Genomic DNA, 13,683 nt, shown 5'->3' on the forward strand with positions numbered 1-13,683 from the left:
TACCTGCCCGCTCTTAGTAATCTTGAAGAAGGATATAGAAACTTTTGTAGAACTATCCCTAAAATTAACAGTAACTTTAACGCCTGAACTAATGTTGCTGGGGTCTGTAGTGAAAGAATGATGGGAACACATCAATAGTTTTTGTTTTTGGCCATGGCAGTGGTTAGAATATGTATTTCCTCTGCCTGGCTGGACCCACTGGCTCCCACATTCCAACAATGGCTTGCACGGCTTTTACACATTTTTAACCTTGAAAAGGGGGTGTACGACCAGAAGGGGCAGAGGACTAAAAAACTAGGAAAGTGCATATGGGCACCGATCTATTGCTGAAAAAAGAGAGATGTGCCACGATGAAGTATGCATTTTTTGTAATCATGGTACATTATCTGATATTTATGGCTGTTTGTGTTTGATTGCTCTTGCATTTCTATATTTCTTTTTATATTTTTTACGGCTGAATCTCCTCATGTATGTTTTCATGTATTTATCTATGTGATGCTGACAAAACTGTAATAAAAATATTTTTTAAAAAAAAGGAAGCAGCAAGATGGATAGAAGTGCACAGATTTCACAATCTCATTTAGTTCAGCAGAGCTGGAGAGATTTTATCTTCTCATGTGCAGCTTACAGAGACCTTACAGAATGTGACTACAGATGGTTTACATTATTCCTACAGGAAAGGGTTTGGACAGCAGTAATAATTATAACTATCTGCTTTAATATATATTAATCAATCATTCTTCCCTCAAGAGTTAAGCTTGCCCGTTTTGAACAAATAATTTTATATTATCTGCTTCTGCTCAAATACATTGAAAGATTCTCCCTTGTATGTCTGTGTAGCACCATCTCATGCAACGGATGCACATAATATGCCAAGTACTGCCATCGTTATACTGGGGCCAGGAGTATATTAACATCATATCATGAGACAAAGATCTTTCATTAAATTTGCATTTTACAGAGCGTTTCAAACGTATTTTATATGCAAAATATTGCCAATTATTCCATCCAATTGACGAGCACCGTGGATAACTCTCCCTTGGATTACTGCAATAGTAAAGTTAAAATCCATCTTAAACTATGAGCTCTAAAAACCCACTGTCCTTTCTTCTAAATCCCAGTGCAGTTTCTCAAATCTTATAACATTTTCCCATGATACCCTCATCCTGCAGAACAAATTCCACAATGAAACAGGCAGCATCAATTACAAAAAACAACAAACTTCATTAAGATGAGAATCATATTTCAAATTCCCTAAAAGTAGCCTTTTCCCAATCATAAGAGTTATCACAATCCTTAAACCCTTAACTGCTGAGGCTTTTTACCCACGGTGCTCAGTCCTTGTTTTTTATATTTAGTGCACTTCGTGCTTACACCTCCATAACTTATTTTAAGGTATCCAGGGTTTGTGAAGCCCCTCAAGTGCACCAAGGAAATGGCCAAAATATAGCAAGATTTGGGTTTTTTGCGGGGGAGGGGGTAATGGGACGAAGGGGATGTACAAGAAAGCATGTGTTCTTTTCTAAATATGACATCAATGAGAGGTTTGCTGTGCTAGTTTAATCATCTTCTCAGCTATCAGAAACAAGCAAAATCATCTTTTAGCAAATTGTTTGCATTTTTCTCAGATGTAGTCAATTTTTTGTAATTTTGTTGTTTAAACCTACTTGCAGTTTCCTTTAAAACAGGTGTGGAACCCGCAGGTACTCCTGGAAACCTACATATTTGAAAAGTAGACATAATTTTCAATGCAGTGCACAATCATTTCAGTCAATCCATCAATCTTTTCCCAAATAAAACTAATCACTGAAATAAAAGATAATTAAAATTAAAACAACAAGCAGTTGGTGAAAACATTTTCATCTGCAATTTATTGTCACAATGGCTAATATACAAAAGCAACATTCCTTTACATCTGGACACAGGGATATACAGGCTTTGTAGTTTGTTTTTTTAAAGTGTAAAACACAGAGATTACAACTGAGCTGCAGCATATGATTTTTCATTGTGTACCGACAATGCAGCAACTCATATAGTAAAATCTGAAGAATGAAATATGGGTATGATGGAAACCTATTTATTTCTGAAATATGCTCAAGATACTGAGTTTACAACTAATGATTATTTGTACCCTGCTGAAATTGAGGTTAGCCGTACTATCATGTGATGCAGAGGGCATTTTGCAAATTGTGTTCTTCTCTGGCCACTGGCTTAGATTTGGAGGGCAACATGTAGACATCCAACAGGTGATAAGAAATCTTTGACTATTCTGTGTTCCCTTGTGTCTCCTGATACAACCTGTACCCCACATGTCTGGCTGGGCCTACTGCCTAGGATACAAAACACCACAAAGTGAGACATGGAGAAATCTTATTTCACCAATCATAACAAACTATTTTTTGGGGGTGCTTAGTGTGAGGATTGTAGGCCCTGGCTCACCCACTAACTCAGACAAACCTACCAAACCCTGGCATTTCTGAAAACTATACACCCAGGGGAATTTAATGTGGTCTAACTGGTGTGGATCATAGAACTTTCTTTTTTAACAAGAAGGCCTTGTAAACCGCAAACTTCGGCTAAAACACATATTTCTGCGAGGGATAGTTCCGGAAGTTGCAGAGATTCACACAACTCATACCACCTAGCATTCCAGCTTATCTTCTGCTAGAAAATGTATTCCACTTATGTGTAGCTTCAGAAACACAACATTTACCAAAACACAACTTGGAGACATTGTATCTTATCTACTACACTCCCCATACTTTCTGATGTGGTTGCCTGCAGAATTCGAGTCAGTTGAGGGGCACCCTGGGAAACTTTCAAGCACAGACATTTTCTAAAAAGTTGATACCCAGGGGAATTCAGGCTGGTGTGAGTTGTGTGGACCACACACTGTTCTTTTACCCTGAAGGTCTTGCTAACATCAAAGTGTGGCTATAAATATCCATTTTACTCATATTTGTGCGAGGGAAAGTTCAGGAAGCTGTGGGAATCCACCAAATCCCTACCACCTGGCATTCTCATATATGTCATAATATAAAACCCTCTTGTGTGGCTGGGCTGAGTGCCTGCTAAACAAAATGCCCCACAACATGACCAGAAGACATCACATCTCACTTAGTAAAACTAGCTCTTGCTTTGTGATGCAGGTATTTGCAGTAGTCACCCCTGGAAAACTACCAAATTTGTGTGGCTAAAATTAGTGACAGTTGTTCCAAATACCCCGAAATGCATTCAGAGGCGTCAAATCTTACCAGGTAAAATTCACCCTATTTGAGGTAGCTGAGAATTATGTGCCCTCGCTCAGCCACCCCAAGTGAAATCTACCATCCCTAGACATTTATGAAAAGTAGACATCAAGGGGAGTTCAGGGTGATATAACATGTGTGAATCCAACAAGGTGTTCTTCCAGAAGGCCTTGCAAACTTCAAAGTTTGACTTCAAGCACCTATTATCCTCTCATTTCTTTGTGAGGAGGTTCTGGTAGCTGTAAGGATCCACAAAATTCCTACCACCTAGCGTACCCACATTTCCTGATAAAAACAATACCTCACTTATGTGGCTGAGCTTAGTGCCCACCACACAAAATGCCCCAAACTGTGACCTGGAGACATCTCATTCCATATGGTAAAATACATCCTCATTTTGTGATACAGTTAGCTGAGAAATTTGGACACAAGCTCAACTGCCAGCCAAGCAAATATACCAAACCCAGACATTTTTGAAAAGTAGACATACAGAGGAGTTCAGTGTGGTGTGATTTGAGTAGCTCCTACAAAGTGTTTTTACCCAGAAGTCCTTACAAACCTTAAACTTTGGCTACAAAAACCCACTTTCCTCACATTTCTGAGAGAAACTTCTAGTAGATGCTGCCATGTGCAAATTTCACAAAACCCACAACATTCCAACCATCCAGCATTCCAACTCGTTGACAATAAAACTGGTATCCCACTTGTGTGACTGGGTCTTGTGCCCACATGGAGGACCACTGGGAGTAGCTATTATGGCGATCCCATGCGGTTCTGGATTTTTCTCTCATAGAAATATGCGCAAAATGTGTATTTTTAGTGAAAGTTTCAGGTTTGCAGTGCAATAGGTAATAAAATGTTGATCCACACATGTGACATTATTGTACTCTGTCTTTTCTTTCCCCTTTCTCCCTCCATCTTTTACCATTATAATGGTATATTCCTTCTCCCCTCTTCCCTTCGAACATTCTATTAGAGCTCATCTTAGAATGTTCGGTGAGGCTGTTTAGAGTTTGCGGAGAGAGGATGTCTGGGAATAAAGATGCTTCATGCTTCAAGTTATTCTCGTCTTGGTGTCTTTAATTTTACTATACTGGCGACGAACTTGATGTAGTATGCCAGCCAGTCATCTTCCCTCTCAGTGCTCTCTCCTTCATATGAGATTCTGGATTGCTTGCCTTACTCCAGTTTACAGCGCGTTTCCTTATACGAACCCAGTGGTGCATTGCCTACATACCGACAGCCATCGTCTTCACAGTGGTGGAAGCAACGCCTTCTTCAGGAAGTAAGAGCAGATGCGGAGCACTGTTGTTTGGCACGTCCAAGATATCCACTCTGGAAGATCGCGGAACAGTGTGTACATTTTATGAGGAACGTCTCCTTTAGGAAGAACATTTGGAGGTGGAGCACAGTTGCTGGCCACGCCCTGGTGTCTTTTCAGCGGATCATTTAGCACATCTTCACGTTGGTGGGTGTAACTTCAGGACACCAACACCATCCTCTTACGGAGTCATGCTGAATGAGGGTAGCGTCAGGTGACAGAAGGTACTGGCGCGTCCAGCTTTACTGTACTGCGCACACTTCGCCCATCAACACTCGATTATTTTTTTCTGAGTGTTTTGTAGGAGGGTGTGCATTAACACGTGCAAAGTGTCAGGTATGTTCCACACATTTTAAAATTGCCTTCACGGTGATGTACACACCTTCAGCATAGAGTGCCTTCCGGTACAGTGTGTGCACATGCTTTTGACACGGTGACACACACACCTTCAATAAATGTGAGATTTGCTATATTGTTCAGTACAGTGTTACATGTTGCATATAGTTTAATACTGTCCATATATTTGAGAAAAGTGTCAAAAACGTACTGCACATGTTAAAAAACTGAGTAGTAGTACAGATTTACGTTGCCGTACATGGATGGGCATATGGAATAAGACCTATGCAAATGAGAAAGTATATGTTTGGAGCAAAAACGTATATAAAAAAAGAAACTATTTTTGATAAACTGACTCTTGAGTACTGTGATTTCATGTTCACTATTGTGACAAATTTGAAATTCTAAATAGTGTAAAATTTTATCCTTTAGGAACATATGTTTGCTTGGTATTGATCATACCCAGTTCCTTGGGACTATTGGGTTGCCCTATTGTTTTTTGGTATCTATGCAAGGGCCCTTTAGAAAAGAAGTGGTTGTGTATAATTCATTTACTTCGTTAGTCTGCTGTTTTGAATTTCTTGTAATTCTTTTGCAATTAGGTGTGGGTTTGGGGTCACATACTTTGGGTGCACTGTTTATATGTACTTTGAGTTTAGACCACCAATGTCGGAACTTGAAACACTTTCATACACAGATGAGTACATTGCAAGAATAGCAGGAGGTCCTTCCCTGCTAGGTCAACAAACGGGTAATACAGGTCTGAGTACCCAACAGACAACATTACGAAACAACTTAGAAAGGTTATAAAAAAAGTTAATAAGAACTGAATTACATGCAAAGTTCCTTACTGACTGCCTTAATAACAACATCATCCCTGTGGGACTACGGGTAGGAAATATCCCTTTAATCTTTGCAGAAGACGAAGATTTTAAAGTAGGGTTCAGCTTCGTTTCAAATAAATGCTCAAGAGGCTAGATGGAGTTGAGTATTGAGACTGCTCTCAAACATATAGATAGATTGAAAAAAGAAATTGCAGAGTTAGAGAAACAGGTTTTAGAAGACACAAGCTCTACAGATAATCAAGAATTTCTGAAAAAACTAGAAACAACTATTTCAGATTTCCAGAGAACCAATATATTAAAAAAGACAGAGAAGTTACAAAAGGATATAAAGAATTACGCAAGGGATCGTACATATCCTTATTTGAAGAAAGATTTCTTTATACAAAATCAATCCAACTGAGTCCCAAAACATACTAATTTTTCAGACACAGCATCCTCCAGTTCTGACGAAGGCGCTGGTAGAGGAAACAACCCCAACTATAGAGGGGGTAGAGGACAAAATCCGTCCATTTTTTTAGGGAGAGGTCAGGCCCCCCAAAGAGGACGAACTCGGAGTACCAGGAGGGGTTGGTACAGAAACCAATACACTCTGGGCTTTCGGCAAACGAGGAACAATTATTACGTATGGTAGACAATACCTATGTCAATAACTTATCGGCAATGACCAATCTATCAGAAAGGAATGACCAGATTAACTCAAATTTGGAGGTGGTACCGATCTTTAACCTCTCTACACAAACAATGAGTAAGAACGAATTATATGTCTTGAGCTACGGTTTGTCATTTGTGCCAACACATAGAAATGATCAGTTTAACACCTGTGTGGAAATGTACAAGTTATTTAGAACAATGCTTTGAAACATTTCTTTAACAAAGCTCCCTTACCATTGCAAAAGACGGTGACAGGTTTACGCTGTCCCTCCACTTTTTATCCTGCGACCAACTTGATGCCTAAAGAACTGATTACATTCGAAAACGTGATAATAACTGAGATTGAACAGATGTTCAGTGAGAAGAAGTTTATTAAATACAATTTCACAAAAGATGAGTTCGAAACTCGGGAGCATCGTTGTACAGGATAAAGTTGATTACGATCAGGAAGTTGTGAGACAATTGCAAAATAACCTTCATTATAAGAAACTACAAAGAGATCCCAAAGACAAAATTAGATCAAACATTTTATGCCTCACTAAACAAGGCCGAGATGGTGGGTGGCTTAGTCAAAAAGAATTAGACTATTTAAACAAAAAAGACTACTCAATTCCGGTGTTTTACAAGCTTCCAAAAGTGCGTGAGGATAACAAAAAAAACCCAGGTAGACCAATCGTTGCAGGTTGTCAATCAATTCTGCAACCCTTAGCGGAATATGTAGATTGTTTAATTAAATCAGAAGTGGTATTGACAAAATCCTATACTAGAGACAGTACAAGTGTGATCAACTGTTTGGAAGGCAAACAATTCAACAATCAAATCAATGTCCTTGTAACCATGGACATTGAAAGCCTTTACACGAGTATACCACAAGAAGAGGCTTTGAATATTATCAGAAATGTACTGGAAAATAGGCCATCCCCACACCAAGTCCCTACTAACTTCATTGTCGATTGTGCCAGAATTGCACTAAATGAGACGACGATTTAACAACGAATACTATGGTCAAATAAAAGGCATGGCCATGGGGACAATTTTTGCCCCTGAAGTAGAGAACTTATTTGTAGCGGCATTTGAGGATCGAGTCATTTACACCAACAATCCCTTTGAAAACTACATGAAGGAATATCTGCGCTACATCGATGATGTGTGTCTAATTTGGGAGGGTCCAATTGCACAACTCCAAGAATTTCATGGGTGGCTTAATGATCAGGATTCTAATTTACAATTTACCATGGAGTATGATATGGAGAGTATAAACTTCCTGGACTTGAAAATATGGAATGATGAGGGCAAACTTTCAATTAGTCTTTTCACAAAACCAACCGCGCATAACACGCTTTTAAAATACACAAGTCACCACCCACGTAATTTGCGTGATAATCTCCCTTTTGGTCAGTTCTTACATCTGAGACGGAACTGTACCAAAAGGGATGATTATTTTAAAGAAGCGAAAATATTACAAACAAAGTTATCAATGAGAGGATATCCCTATAGAATGGTGAAACGCTCTATGAAAAGGACCTGGTATTATGATAGACAGGCATTATTGGAACCAAGAATAAAACAAGATACCAGTGCTGATTCAGTCACATGTGTCACTACTTTTGGATCAGAATCAAATGCAATCAAAAAGATAGTGACGAAAAACTGGCATCTCATACAAAAAGTTGTACCTCAACTCCCAATACCTCGGTTCGCTTTTAAGAGGTCACGTAATCTGAAGGACCACCTTGTAAATGCATACAGAGAATCCACAGTTAGCACAATCCAAAACCTATGGGGACTGACTCCCGTAGTGAGACACATTCCGTGTGGCTCGTGTGTAGCATGCCACACAACCTCAGTGGTAAAGACGTGTTGTATAAATGGAAAAAACTGGGTAATGAAACAACATACAAATTGTCTGACGCGAAATGTGATCTATTGCATAAAATGCCCGTGTGCCCTATATTACATAGGGAAAACTACACAAGAAGTTAAAAAAAGAATTATGCAACACCAGTCCTGTATAAGATGTAAAGCGGAGACAGCCCCCTTGGTAGAACATTATATCAAGAAACAGCATTCTTCTAGTGAAATGAAATGGTTTGTTTTGGAAACTGTAAAACAATCAAAAAGGAGACATGATATGGATTGTCTGCTCACCCAAAAAGAAAACAGGTGGATCTGGTCATCTAACACAGTGAAGAAAGGGTTAAACTTTTTTGTGGAATGGCAAGTGCTAGCAACCCTTCGTTGATGCACTAGTTGATACAGGAGTCTGTTTCTACATATGTTCTTGGAACGGAAATAATGTTTAGAATAATGAGTATCATTGATCCAGTCGTCTAATAAGTGGTTTGATCTTTGGAGTGTCTTATTCCATTATGGATACTTATATATTTAATGTTATTGCCTGTACTTATATATACAGCCATTGCCTTTTTGATCGTCGGTTTGCAATAAGGTAGTTTTAGGCTTCAGTGCCCACTCCAACATGGCCGACAGTGTACGATGCAAACGCTGTCACGTGATCTGTCCGTGATCAAAACGCAGCACGCTACAGTATGGATGCGGCTATATACCCTAACAGAGCCTGACTCTATATTTTATATAGAGCCTTTGTGAGTGACGTTATTGCCCAGTAATAGCCGAGGCCTGCCCTAAACGCATAGCAATGTTCCAGTGACCACTCTATTATGGCGATCATTATAGGACATTGACGCAGTCACATGATCTGTTCCGGGTCACGTGATCGGACCCCTGGCGATTTTGAAATAGGAGGACGAATCTGGCAATAGCTCGACGTTCCTGACGAGAGAGGGGGGACGAGGTGGAATTGCATTTTCACACCAGTAAGGTGACCTCTAGTTTAAACACGCATTAGAGGTAGATTCTGATCGAGTTTTACCGGTAATCTATAATACAGTATTGACATATCTTCGTTTCAGATACTGCGAGGGCAAACTTTGTGGCTTTCGTTACTGCTGTGTAATTGTGAGTACATATTTGCGTTGTTATTGGATGTGTTGTATTAACTGTGTATGGCTTTGATGTAGCCTGAGGCTCTCACACTCATAGGTGTGTCTGTTTGATTGATTTATTTAGAACCTTACATCATTAGAGGCAGAAGGGAAGACCGTTATACGAGGCTTGGTCTTTTTCTATATGTTACAAAGACATAAATAAACAGCTAATGGTAGTGGTTTTGTTTTATAGGACCAGAGAATTTGTGTCAATAGTCATTGTGAGTATTGCAATATCCCGATTGGTCCAACCAGTGGATGCATGACATGAAGGGACATGACCACTGAGTGTATATGTTTGTTGTTTAACACGTATCAGTTAATGGGTGTACTTTGTTTTGGCACCAGTGGTGTGGTGTTGGATTAGATGTATATATAAACGGGCACTAGAATTAAAAGAGATCACCAAGTTGGGTGCGAGCAGATGATACATAGCATGTTCTCAAGAGATTTTATGTACATATTTGATTATACCTATGTTGTTTTGTAATAGATTCATGGTGCAACGCATGTCCTGATGATGGTCTCGATGAATGGCTTTATGTGAGACCGAAACGTCGACGATATTGATACATTTTTGTATATATTATCATCACTGAATGGATTTCAAATATGTATATAAATGTTAAATAATGTACATATGGCTGATTTGTTAATACTGTCCATATATTTGAGAAAAGTGTCAAAAACGTACTGCACATGTTAAAAAACTGAGTAGTAGTACAGATTTACGTTGCCGTACATGGATGGGCATATGGAATAAGACCTATGCAAATGAGAAAGTATGTGTTTGGAGCAAAAACTTATATAAAAAAAGAAACTATTTTTGATAAACTGACTCTTGAGTACTGTGATTTCATGTTCACTTTTGTGACACATTTGAATTTGTAAATAGTGTAAAATTATTCCTTTAGGAACATATGTTTGCTTGTTATTGATCATACCCAGTTCCTTGGGACTATTGGGTTGCCCTATTGTTTTTTGGCATCTAGTTTCTCAGCCCTGTAAAATATTAATTGTTTAGGAGGGTGTTGTTATTGTTCCATACATCAATTGTTTTCCTTAATAGTCTTACTTCCTCATCTAAATAGTCTTACAATGGCTGTGCCTGCTATGAGTCAACCCCCTATGTTTCTTAATGAGATTGGGGAACCAGAAATCTATTGGAAGGACTAGATAAAGTTGTTTGAGTCGTATCTAATTACCATGGGTGGTGAAAGATTATCTGTTGATCGTAAACAACATGTACTACTGCATAATCTAGGTATTTGAGGTAGGAACATTTATGAGACATTGCCAGAACCAGAGTTAGAAGCAGAAGATCAGGATGTTTTTAATGTTTTTAAAAAAAATTGGAAATGCATTTTGATGACAAAGTAAATATAGTTTTAGAACAACAAGTTTTTTAGTTGTATTCAAGGAAGACAGGAGTCTGTCACAAACTATGTAGCAGCTCTAAGGGTTCTAACCAAATTATGTAATTTTGTTGACCTTAATGACTCCATGATTAGAGATCAATTAGTTAGATGCACAAATAACAGTTGTATCCAAGGGAAACTATTAGCAAAAAATCCTACATTAAGGGAGGCGATTAGTATAGCTCAATCCATAGAGCACACAGCTGAGTGCATCAAGGAGATGAAAACGCCTAATGAAGTAGTTGCAAGCATTCAGAACCCCATTTGTGCACAGGATAATCATAATGAAAGTGAAGTGCTTAAAGTCAGAACCAGTGAGGTAAAGATTACCAAAGCCACTAAGGTAGGTAATAATTTGAAAGATTTCAGGTGTGACATCAGTAATCATCTAGCGAACAACATTCAACATTCCATTCACTGTACTGCTCTCAATGTAATATGTAAAAAGTGCAATAGAAGAGGGCACTTTGCTAGGGTCTGCAGAGATGGAGGCAGTAACAAGGTAAAAGTTATTTGTAGTGATGAAAACCAGTTACCAAAGTATGTATTTCAGGTGAAGGATTGTGATACTACTCCTAAATATCCAAAATGTACCATCTACCTTGACAATAAGCCCGAAGTCATGTTTGCTGATTCATGTTCCCCGTTCATTTTAATTAACCAAGAAGATTTCAATAACATATTTGGCGTTTCCAACCTTGGCATGTCAGAAGCAGACATCTCACCAGAAGGATATGCCAGATAAGCTATACCTTTGGTCGGAATGGTGAGGCTGCTTATAGACTTCAAGGAAAGATCCATTTGTGGCAAAGTAAATGTTGTAAAAAAGGGACCAAACTCTTAGGTTGGCATCATCAAAAGGAATTAGGAATTATACTAGATCCCAATAATAAGGAACACGCACTTCTTACTGAGCGTGTTAGTGGGACAAACAACATTTGTGAAGAATACGCAGAAATGTTCTCCAAAAAACTAGGATTGCTAAAAGATTTTCTGCATAAAATAGAAGTTAGACAGGGCGCAAAATCTCTTGTATACAAACCATGTCCAGTTCCACTTATGTTGAGGGAGCCTCTAAAGAAGGAGTTGAACAAACTATGTGATTTGGGTGTCATACAACCCATAGAGACCTCTGAATGGTCGGCTCCCATTGTTTTAGCGGCTAAGGCTGGCGGGAGGGAATCCGTATGACAATATATGGGTGGAGAGATTTCCTCTTCCTCATATAAATGAGAAGTACTATGGGTGATGCTAAAGTTTTCTCTGTTATTGACTTATCCATGGCATATCATCAGGTGGAGCTCCATCCTGAGTCCCGACACCTTACTGCGTTTACCACTCCCTTTGGGGCACACATGTTCAGGAGGATGACTTTTGGACTGGCTTCTGCTGCAGCAGTTTAAAAAAAAATGCATACGATTTTAAGTGGCATAGAAAAAACCTTTTGTTTCCAAGATGATATCTTAGGTTGTGGGACAAGAGTAGAGGAATATGATCGCATTTTAAAAGCAGTTTTAAAACATTGATGGATTCTGGTTTGACCGTAAAACAGAACAAATGCAAGATTAAGGTCAGTACTGTAGATTACCTTGGACACACCATATCACAAGAATGATTCAGGCCTAAATATAGTTTAATGCAATCTGTGAAGAATGCATCTTACCTAAAAACGGTACACACTCAAAATATCGAGTTTTTAATATTGATTTGCATTAATATCGAATTAAAAATATAGAATGGACACAATATCGAATGGACAGAATACAGACTACAAAAATATCGTATAGAATAGCAGTAATATCGAATTCAAAATATAGAATGGACAAAATACCGAATGGGCAGAATATAGACAACAAAAATATCGAATGGACAGAATATAGATAACAAAAATATAGAATGGACAGAATATAGACAACAAAAATATCGAATTTGAGGTAAGTAAGTTAATATCAATTTTTTAATAATATCCAATTTTTTAAAGTGATTTTTTATGTTAGTTTATGTGTGAAAAGTGTATATTTATTTTATAATTTATTTTAATTAATTCATTTTATGGTATGTAATTTTTGCGTAATATAATTCTGTAGTGGGTTGTGGGTTTATAGGGGAATAGGGTGGGAAGTATTTTAATTATAATTAATTACATATTTTAATTTATTTATTGGTATTTATTTTGAATTAATTGTTAATTGGTAATTAATTAAAATATAATTGGTAATTAATTTGAATTAATTGATAATTATGTTAATTGTATTAATTTATTTATTTTCTGTCGAGGGTTGTGGGTTTATAGGGGAATAGGGTGGAAAGTAATTTCATTATAAAGAATTACATTTTTTTTTTTCACAACCAAAAAGAATTACATTTTTAAATGTATTTATTAGTATTTATTTTGAATTATTTGTTATTCAAAAATGTTATTGGTAATTTATCAAAATATAATTGGTAATTAATTTTAATTAATTGATTAATTGATAATTATGTTAATTTTATTAATTTATTTTCTGTTGCGGGTTGTGTGTTTATAGGGGAATAGGGTGGGAAGTAATTTAATTGTAATGAATCAAATATTTTAATGTATTTATTGTTTTTGTTGTAATTTTTAATTATTTTTAATTGTTAATTAATTAATTGTTAATTCGTAAATAATTTGTATTAATAGGTAATCATTTTTAATAATTAATTTGTATTTATATTTTAATTGATTCATTATTATATTATATACAATTGTTAATTACTTTTAATTAATTTGTAATTGGTATTAATATTTAATTTATTTTTATTCATATATGAAGCATTTACTTTCCCTACTGTTGCACTCTCTGGAGTGGGTATAGTAATTTTTACCTCTACGCT

The sequence above is a fragment of the Lissotriton helveticus genome, chromosome 1_2 (genome assembly GCF_964261635.1).
Source record: "Lissotriton helveticus chromosome 1_2, aLisHel1.1, whole genome shotgun sequence".
NCBI classification, from domain to species: Eukaryota; Metazoa; Chordata; class Amphibia; order Caudata; family Salamandridae; genus Lissotriton; species Lissotriton helveticus.